Genomic DNA, 9,526 nt, shown 5'->3' with positions numbered 1-9,526 from the left:
CTCTTTACCGCCCGACAAAACGCTACACTAATTACTTCGTTTTTTTGCATGAGGCACTTGGCCAAGACTCCGAAAGTCGGTCAATGCAAGCAAAGGGCGGATGGACCCTTGCCCTTTCGCGGATGTGAAAAAACGGATTGGTCTAGTGTAACTTTATCCAGTAATATTAACAACTAGCTCAAAATGCTCCAGGCATTTGAGGAAATTCGTCCAAAACACCATAAAATAACTTAATAACTTAACATATACATGTACAATTGGATTTGTGTAATGTAGTAATTCATCCATTAATAATCGCTGAATTGGAAGTTTCTTTCCTTCTATTTTCTTTTTCTTTGCAAATGCGCGTCTAAATTTGTTTGTAAATACAGTGGCCCGCGTTAATGACTTTCCTTTGTGAAGAATTTGCCAGCTCGCTCCCACAGATCTCCATGTTAACTCCCTATTCACCCCTCCCCTCCTCTCAGCTTTTTTCTCTCATTTGTGCCCTTGAGGACCCGTTGAGAGCGTATAGTAGGAGCTCGATACCCTTCATCTGAGCCCGTCAACATATCTATGTGAACCCACTTTCACTCAAAAGCTTAAGACAATGAGTTACGGGCCAACTTAGATATATTAATTGCTCCACACCACATCAATTCTCCGATATAGGATTGCTTAAACACAGCTCACACATGTATCTCAACAATCTCCCCCTCACGTGGTAGCTCCAGTGTTAGGTTTGTTTCTCCTTAATTCAAGTACTATTCTGTATCAACTTATCTCAACTTGAATCTCCAACGCCCAACATCATGCTTGGTCTCTTTCTCCAAACCAACCTATGAAGTCTACCATCGAACTCGTATTACTACACCACAATGCCCACTGCCCAAAAATCGCATTGATCACCAACCATCAGCTCCGATATCATTTTTTAGGAATCGTGCACCAATTTAGAAAATAACACAAGCAAATAATCCACACCAGCAGAATTCATTAATAAAAGAACAAAATCAAAAGAAAACATCGGAGAATTTGTTGTCGAAGTTCATCCAAATTTGAATTACGTCTCCACACCGAGGCACTCTACAAATCCACTAGATTTCAAAGAAAGTAGGAATACAATGATAATCTTCTCTCGAAATCAAGGCATAAAGAGATTGAGAATACTCATAAAGCCGTCACTGCATCTCTTTTTTCTTTTCTCTCTCCTTGCTACTTTGAACTTCGCTATTTTGCACTACGGGTGCATTTGTTTTAGAGAAAGTATTTTTTTCAGAATTAGTTTTCTAGACTTTTACCATTTGATTCACTAAAAAATAACTTAGCCAATGGAAAACATGTCGATGGACAAGTATAAAGTAAGGAAAGTGAATTCCTCAATCTGAAGAGGTGAAAACACGTTTTAGAATTGCCTCTATTTAATTTTTTAATTTTTTTTAAATTTTTCTATATTGCATTTTAATATTATATTTAATATTTTAATTTTCTTTTTTTCTTTCTTTTTTTTCTTATTTTTCCTTTCTACCTCACCGCAACTATCCAGTGGCAATGAATCCTAAGTCTATTATCTAGATATTTCATTGGGAAGGGTTCAAGATTAAATTGGCCTCTGTAGTCCGTTCATGAATCCTAAGTTTAGAACTTTTTGGACAACTTTCCTGCAATGACATTTTGCCTTCTAGCAACAATCGAATATTGAGAATTTGAGTGTTGAATATTGCAGCGTTCCAAGTACAAAAACGCATGCTCGAAGAGCTATCTAAGATCTTAATCTAAATAAAACTTCCTAGAGAAACTTTTCCGTACCCGATTTGGATCTAGAGGCGTAAATCTTGTGGGAAAGAGAGCTTTCTAGAGAGTTTTCCTAGTCCCAAAATTACAGACTAGCTCAGAGTTCTCGTCTTATTGAAGAGAGGGTGCTTTATAAATTAATGCTTGTTTTCCAAAAATGCACAAATGATCACGGACCCAAGATTTGGGCCCACATCGCAGGCCTCTAGATATGGTTTTGAGATCCTAGATCTTTTTTGGGGTATCATTAAAGTTCGATCATCGGATGTCCAATTGACCTAATATTTGTTGCGTTGGAATTATTGCCACAATCCGCCACACTCATGATTATTGAGCATACTTAAATGTGAAGAAACCAGAGCTTTCAAGCTTTAATCTAAGGATCATATAAACAAACAAAAATCACATTGATATGAAATGACATGATTCTTAATAAGGCATGACATAATGACAATTTGCAGGTTGTTTCATGTGTGACCTATTGTAGAGATAAAAATTTAGTGATCTTTTCGTTAGACAGACTTCCTAGTGTTACAATCCAGATATTTTTGAGCTCAAAGAATCGTGAATAATTCAAGAACAGACATTTCTGTTGAGTTCTCTAGAATATTCCTAAGAAAGGGCAATATTGTAAATGCACCGTTTTCGAGAGAGTTCTTATAAATGTGATTAGTCGATAGGGTGATGCAAGGTAATCAATGGATAGGCAGGTGCAATCTCCACCGTTAGGTCAAAGATAGATCTAAGGTTGTAATCGATGGAGTTTTTGTATATATAAGGGTCACCTCCCCTCATTTATATCATCACAAGTTCATACAATCCAAAGCTTCTCTCTATGATTGTGTGTGAGGAAAGGCTGATTTGGGAAGAAATTCCTAAGGCAGCACAGGGGAGGGAACGCTAGATTGATTGATCGATCTACAAAAACAGAAAAAAGAAGAAAACAGAAACATCACATGGATACTTAGTGAACGAGAATCTTAGGATTCATAATCAAAAACAGAAACATCGTATGGACACTTAGTGAACGAGAATCTTAGGATAATTCAGTAAAAAGACCGCGTGGATACCTTAGCCAACAAATAATCAAGTTAGAGATATTGAAATGGCTCTAATCAGGTTATTAGCGTAATTGAATCCTTGAACTTAGTAATCTCTGGTTGCGAAGAAGTTATTAATACTTGAATTTCTGCCGATTAGCTAAGCATACATTTGAAAAAAACAAACAAAAAATTTACAGCAGCCCATAACGTTCTTTATATTGGCCTTTGTCCAACGAAAGAGCCACATTTTTTGGGATGCCATTCGGACAAAAGAATGGCCTATTAAAAGGAAAAGGAGAGAACCAAGCTTGTGTCTTTCTTGACTCTTGTTGAATCCAAGCCTTTTGAGAATTAAAATGCCCGAAATAAGAGACCCTGTTCTTCCTTTTGCCCTTCTCATCTATCTTGCGCATATCCGAGGGGAAGAGAAGCACGAGCAATGGTGGATGAAACGTCGTGGGTAACATGAGCCCTGAAGACACTTGTCCAAAAGTATGCAGATATCTACATGACATTTTGTGCTGCTCAGGCATTCAGTTGCTTTATGCGTATGTACATCAAGTGCACTAGTGACCATTGATCATGGTTTGGTACAGGAGAGGATGAGATGGCAGTGCTATGGGTCCTCTCAAATTTCTTCAAGAATAAACTTTCTGTTACAGGTTCAAAGTGCCCAAACTACCAGCTCTAAAGGAGGAACCTTTACAACTTCATTTCATGACCAGCATGCCCCCACGCGTATTCACTGAAGCAAAGTACAAGCTTTGAAGGAGGAACCTTTCCAACTTCATTTCATGACCAGTGTGGCCCCACACATGTTCCCTGAGGCAAAGGTTCAGGTAGTTCAAGGAACAGCCATTCAAGTTGCTTTGCTAAATCCAGAAACTGGAGAAGTTGTGCAGAGCGGACCAGGATCAACAGCTAAGCTGAACCTTGTGGTACTCCATGGAATGAACAGCTCCTGGAAAATGTAACTATTCAGATAGGTTTTGTTAAATACAGAGATTACTAAGAGACATTGACACCATTGGACATCGGAATGTTGCGGGTTCTTGTCGGACCTATGAACCTGAGTAGAACTAGATACGTACTTTTCTTGTATCATCTACAATCGGATAAGACGTAGACTCCGTTCAATTTAACTACTCGGCACTATTACTTGGCTTCATTTCTGCCAAAAAATTCAGGTCGTCATTAACTTCTTGGACGAAGCTCAAATGAGAATCGATTCGGATTTCGAGCATCTGCGCATGAGCTAGCGGGATAGAGCACGTGATTATTTTTTCAAATACAGCTACGACAGTATTCGAATCGATGAATTATCAAGTTTTTTGTCCATCAATGGCAGAGACAAAGACCATATTATTTCTTAGTTTTGGTATTTAAAAGACTAATTGAAGTCAATGTTTCATCAAGCGAATGCCGAAGAAATGGTACCTAGATTTATCAGCAAGCCGGTCGGAACAGATCATCGCGTAAAAGAGATAAACCAATAGGCAGCGGAAGTGTACTTGTGTTTCAAACTGTGTTTTCCACGATATCCAACTCTTCAAGATCTCTCAATTCGCAGAAACCCGCTGAAGTGGACACTGCAACTATCGGTATCGTCACTAAATTATGCTCTGTATGATGGTTTGTGTTGAGAATGGAGGTTAAGAAGAGAGCAATCTAATATCCAAAAAAATTGAAGGTGCTTCATTTCCTCGACACTTTACATTACATTAATTGCTTTCGGAGTTCAACAAATTTTGAATTGGATTGGAAATGAACTCTAAAATTGATATTATTCTTAGACTTAAGGTGTAATTGCATGATCCGATCCGATTCCAAGCATCTCTAATCCGATTTCAGAAAGTGAGAACCAATCGTACTAGTCCAGTTTCCGATTTTTAAATGAATCGGATAAGATCGAAACTCGATGCATAGTCACTTTTATTCTTTTTCTTATTTATTTTTCATTGTGCTTATTTTTCCTTTCTCTTCTTTCTTGCACGTCCATGGTCCACCGCAGCAACACACCACCACAAACGACCCGCCGTCCTCCATCACCTTCCACACCATCGTCCCAGCTACCTGTCCGTCACCACCCTCCCCCTCGGGCCTTGGATTTGAGGCGCGTGACCTCAGTTCTGAAGCATTGCGGCGTCCAATTTGGAGGCCAGACTTCAGATCTGAGGTCGTCGTGGCTCACACCAAAGGGTCTTCCGGGGTTTCTGGCAGTTGTGATGTGGAATCTGGTTGTAGTAATAGCGGCCGAGCTTCTGTCCGGTGATATTGAGGGAGTTGATCGGACAAGGAAACGATCAGAAAGCCACGTAATATCAAAAGGGTCCGAGGAGAGAAAAGCCAGTTCTATCCGGCGATTTCTCTTTTACACTGGATTCGAGTAGGACAAAGTGTTGCAAATACCGGGCTGGAGTTAAGGTTGCTCAGAGATGCTATGATGGGATGCATATCCATGGGGCCGAGGATTTCACTAGCAAATCACCAAATAGAAGAAGCTTTCTCTCCTCAGATACCTTTGATATTGCGTGGCTTCCCGATTGATCCCTTGTCAAATCAACTTCCTCGATATCTCCATCATGTATGACAAGATTCAATATGGCTGTTGATCCTGGAGTTAAGGTTGCTTATAGATAGCTACGACGCGAGGCATATCCATGGGCCGTATCCGAGGCTTTCAGTGTTGAAGATAGCCGTAGAGAACGCGAGTCTTCAAAGCAACTGCTATTTGTGTAGATCCAGAGTTGCGTAGGCTAGAACCAGTGTTGTGTAGAGGCCAATACTTGCACAATGCTAGGGAAATGAATTAGTCATTCTTATGCTATGACATTTTCAGCAAGCAATTCAACTTTGGAGGAGATTTATGATGCTGTAGTTGTTGTGAAGTTTCTGCTTCGTATGCTTTCTACAGTTGCCAAGAAGCATTTCTCAATTCTACTGAGTGACTACGTCTGGAGACTAATTGGAGTGGCGATGGGTGGACAGCAGCACAAACAATTGACAGGAGCTGGGATTGTCACAGTCTGAGATTTCACCGACCTTCCAGGGATCAATCAAGACTGAGAAATGTTGAGTGTAGTTTTTTAGTCTGTTATGTTATGCTACTGTTACGAGAGTGCCTTAAAAGTTAAATCTATGTTTTCCTATACTTAGTTCTTGATGAATTGTTTGAATTTCAAATTGTGGGTGGCGGATATGTGGAAACATACTTCGGAGCATGCCACCTTATGTGTCTCCTCTGCCAAGAGTATGTTTACTATTTCGATGAAGGCCGATCAAATAGCATTTGTTTCAACTGGAACTACGAGCTTAAAAGACTCACTGTGATGGATAATTCTTTGGTGTGGAATCACTTTCCAGAGGTCAAAAGGTTTGGTCGAAGTATGCCACAATCCGCCACATTCACAATTATTGAGCATGCTTAAATGCAAATAAACCAGAGCTTGGAAAGCTTTAATCTAAGGATAAGACAAACAACAAAAATCACAATGATATTGAACGACATAAGACACTTTGCAGCTTGTTTCATTTGCAAATTGCAGTAGACTGCAAAATTTAGCGATTTAATCATTAGACAGCCTTCCTAGCTCTTCCTTTCTGTATAGATATTGGCAATGCAATGATATGGTATGACTTTCCTCGTGAATGTGAAAGAACTTTTCTCTTTGAATCCATTCTGCAGATCTACCTCGAATCCCTGTCAAAAATGGCCTGCCAGAATTATGACCAAATCTCAGAATATCATACCGATATGTTCGACTTCAATTTGATCACTAGGAGTTACCTTTAGCACTCTTCTAATCTGGCAACAGGTTGTTTCTCATGATGCGGGGAGTATTGAGAACTGCCTACAAGCTACAGTGTGTCATGGCGTGAGCTCTATGCCAATGACAGTTGATCTGCTTCAATAACTTATCTTTTTTCGAGTTCACGGTGATATGTTTCTACCATGTAATGAACAAGACTTGGAAAATGCAACCACTCAGCATTTACTGGCTAGGTTTCCTTAAATTGCAGAGATCACTTAGAGACATCTGAGACTCACGGACATTGGAAAGTCACAGGTTCTAGTCGGACCTATGAACCTGAGCAGAACAGGAAGCCGAGAAATGCTGCTGTCAGGTGGCTTAAGCTGAAAGCCACTCTTAGGTGGCCGATACTATACAACAGATGGCTGGAACAAGACGGGCCAAGGGGCTGGAGTGCTTCGGCCTAACAATACCTTTGCTCTTACAATATTGAGAGTCTTATAAGCACCGGGAATTCGTTGATGTTCATCTTGATTGCTGAGAGGGAGGCATGGTTAGTGTACCAATATATAAGTACTTTTCTTATGTCATTTGCAATCAGAAAATGTATTCAATCAGGTTTAGTCTCTTTGTCAGGCATTTTAGCTACTTGGCACAATTATCTAGCATCATTTGTCCCAGGAAATCAGGTCGTCATTAACTTCTTGGACAAAGCTCAAATGAGAATCAATTCAGATTTCAAGAATCTTCACATGAGCTAGCGGGACAGAGCTCGTAATTATTTTTCAAATACAGTTCCGAGAGTGTTCGAATCAGAGAATTATCAAGATTTCTGTGCATCAATGGCAGAGATGAGAACCATATTATTTCTTTTTACCATGAATACTCACTAGTATCTCTGCTTCTTATTTTCAGTATCTTAAAGACTAGTTGAACTCAACGTTTCATTAGGGGCCGACATATGTCAACCGAATGCCGAATAAATGTTACCTAGATTTTACCGGCAAGCAGTTTGGAATAGATCATCTTCATAAAAGAATAGGCAGCGGAGGTGTATGTGTGTTTCAAACTGTTCCTTCTTTCTCTGTAGTCTATGTTCCTTGCAGATGTTTGGGAAATTGGGAAACAGAAGAGAAATCATCTCTCTGCAAGAACAGCTTATCGCTGACCTTCACGGACAAGAATGTCCCAAGCTCAATTCTTCTGAATGAAGGCATCGATGTCACAAATATGTTATCCGTTGTCAGAATTTTCACTGTCCTCGACAATGTCGACAGTCCAGTAAATCACATTTGCTTGGAAGCTCCAATTGGTTCAGTGCCGGAACCAAAATTATCGTCACCACTCGCAGTGGTTAAGCAGATGGGTGAGTATTAAGCTCTCCTCCTTTTTAACAAGCATGCTTTCTGCTGGGAGGCCTCCAGACAAGCGCCATGATTGTTAGGCCCCAAACGTTATTTCAGTTATTGACAGTTCCCTCTGACTATTGACTATTGAGGATGAGAAGTTCATATCTCTATCAGAAGAACAAGATCACATGGCTGAGGAATAATTGCTGTCTTAAATATTGCCTCGGCAGTTGAATCTGCGAAGCATGTAGGTAGGAGTTGTGTGTCCAGGTCCTTCTAATATTGCAAGTATAACCAGTCCGAACAGTATTACCGGTAGCTGCTAATCCAACCCAATTACAATAAGCATTCTACAGAGCATTCTACGTTAAATAGTCCTGGCCAACAAAGGACTTGAACGGAAAATCAGACATCAAAGATGCTGGTTGAAATTGCTAAAGCCCATCAGAGAATTCCCAGACCAGCTCATTTGAAATAATTTTAAGTCACGGAGTCCCATCACACATTCAAACCACACACCTTAAGGAGGGCTAAATGCAAAGGCATGGGAATTTACATGCACCTTGGACAATCTCAGCAGATCCGATCTGAACACAAACATAGGCGAGCAACTAGTTCAAGGTTGGCCTGCCTTGACGCTCCAAACAACAGAAAATTGTGAACACTGCCAACATAAGCATTGAAAATGAACAATTTGGAAATCTCAGCACTTCCTATTTTGTCTCTGCTGTCACACCACCGATTTTCCAGCAGTTCCAACATCTATGCATCTCTCAGTCGATGTCGCTTGAATTTATTGTATGGAGTGGTCAAGTTAGCATCATGTTTGCATTGATAGTCATAGGGGAATTTGATTTTGCGCGATAGCGTTAATGGTATTAATGCAAGATAGCGACGGAGCTTCACACGTCACAGATCCTCATAATTTCATTAAGATATCCGATTTACTAAACCTGATACCGGGACGAAATCTTTATTAGATGGGCTGAAGCCCAATGCGATCTGTTTGTTGATCTCATCTGCTGGGATGTCGAAACAAGGCATGAATAATGCAGAACCCAACTCGCTGACTTTGCCAATTTGCATCGTATTCAACTATTAAGGTCATTCTGGAATTTCTCCCCCGCAATTCTTCCCCTTCCAAAGCATATAAATTGCGCGCGCGCGTGTGAGAGAGAGAGAGGTAAAGTAGAAAATTCTAAATTGCTTGAACTTGATTTATCTGAAAATAGATACATCAAGCTTTCAAACCATATATCATGGGATCATGTTCGAGCATGAAATCCGCATCGAAATGCAGAAGAAATTGACTCTTGAAATTCTACCAGTAGAGTTGAATTTATCCTCCAAGCAATTTTGCATCAAGTCTTGGACAAGGCTTAGTTTTCTTGAGATAATTCTTCATCAAGCATAGTGAGCAGAAAGTGGGGCTCAGGCTGCTGAGCTACTAAAACCCGATAGGTTTGATGTTCACGACCAAATCACATCTCCTGATATTCAAACTATTAGGACAGCAAATACAATACCAACACTCTAGGAGTCGAGCATTCGAAAAATGCTCAACTCAACTGATTACAATCCTATTAAACAAAGGTTCTCTGCGGTTTCA

At 40.1% G+C, this 9,526-nt stretch overlaps 1 long non-coding RNA gene across 1 annotated transcript; it reads left to right on the top strand.

Moving 5' to 3' along the window:
- Positions 1-5,234: 5,234 nt before the first annotated feature.
- LOC125314773 lies at positions 5,235-5,616 on the top strand. Its single transcript, XR_007198203.1, has 2 exons — positions 5,235-5,435; positions 5,572-5,616. It is a non-coding gene; the product is annotated as an uncharacterized LOC125314773 (long non-coding RNA).
- Positions 5,617-9,526: the final 3,910 nt, after the last annotated feature.

Source organism: Rhodamnia argentea, chromosome 4 (assembly GCF_020921035.1).
Source record: "Rhodamnia argentea isolate NSW1041297 chromosome 4, ASM2092103v1, whole genome shotgun sequence".
Classification (NCBI taxonomy): Eukaryota; Viridiplantae; Streptophyta; class Magnoliopsida; order Myrtales; family Myrtaceae; genus Rhodamnia; species Rhodamnia argentea.
This window is presented reverse-complemented; position numbering and strand designations above follow the sequence as displayed.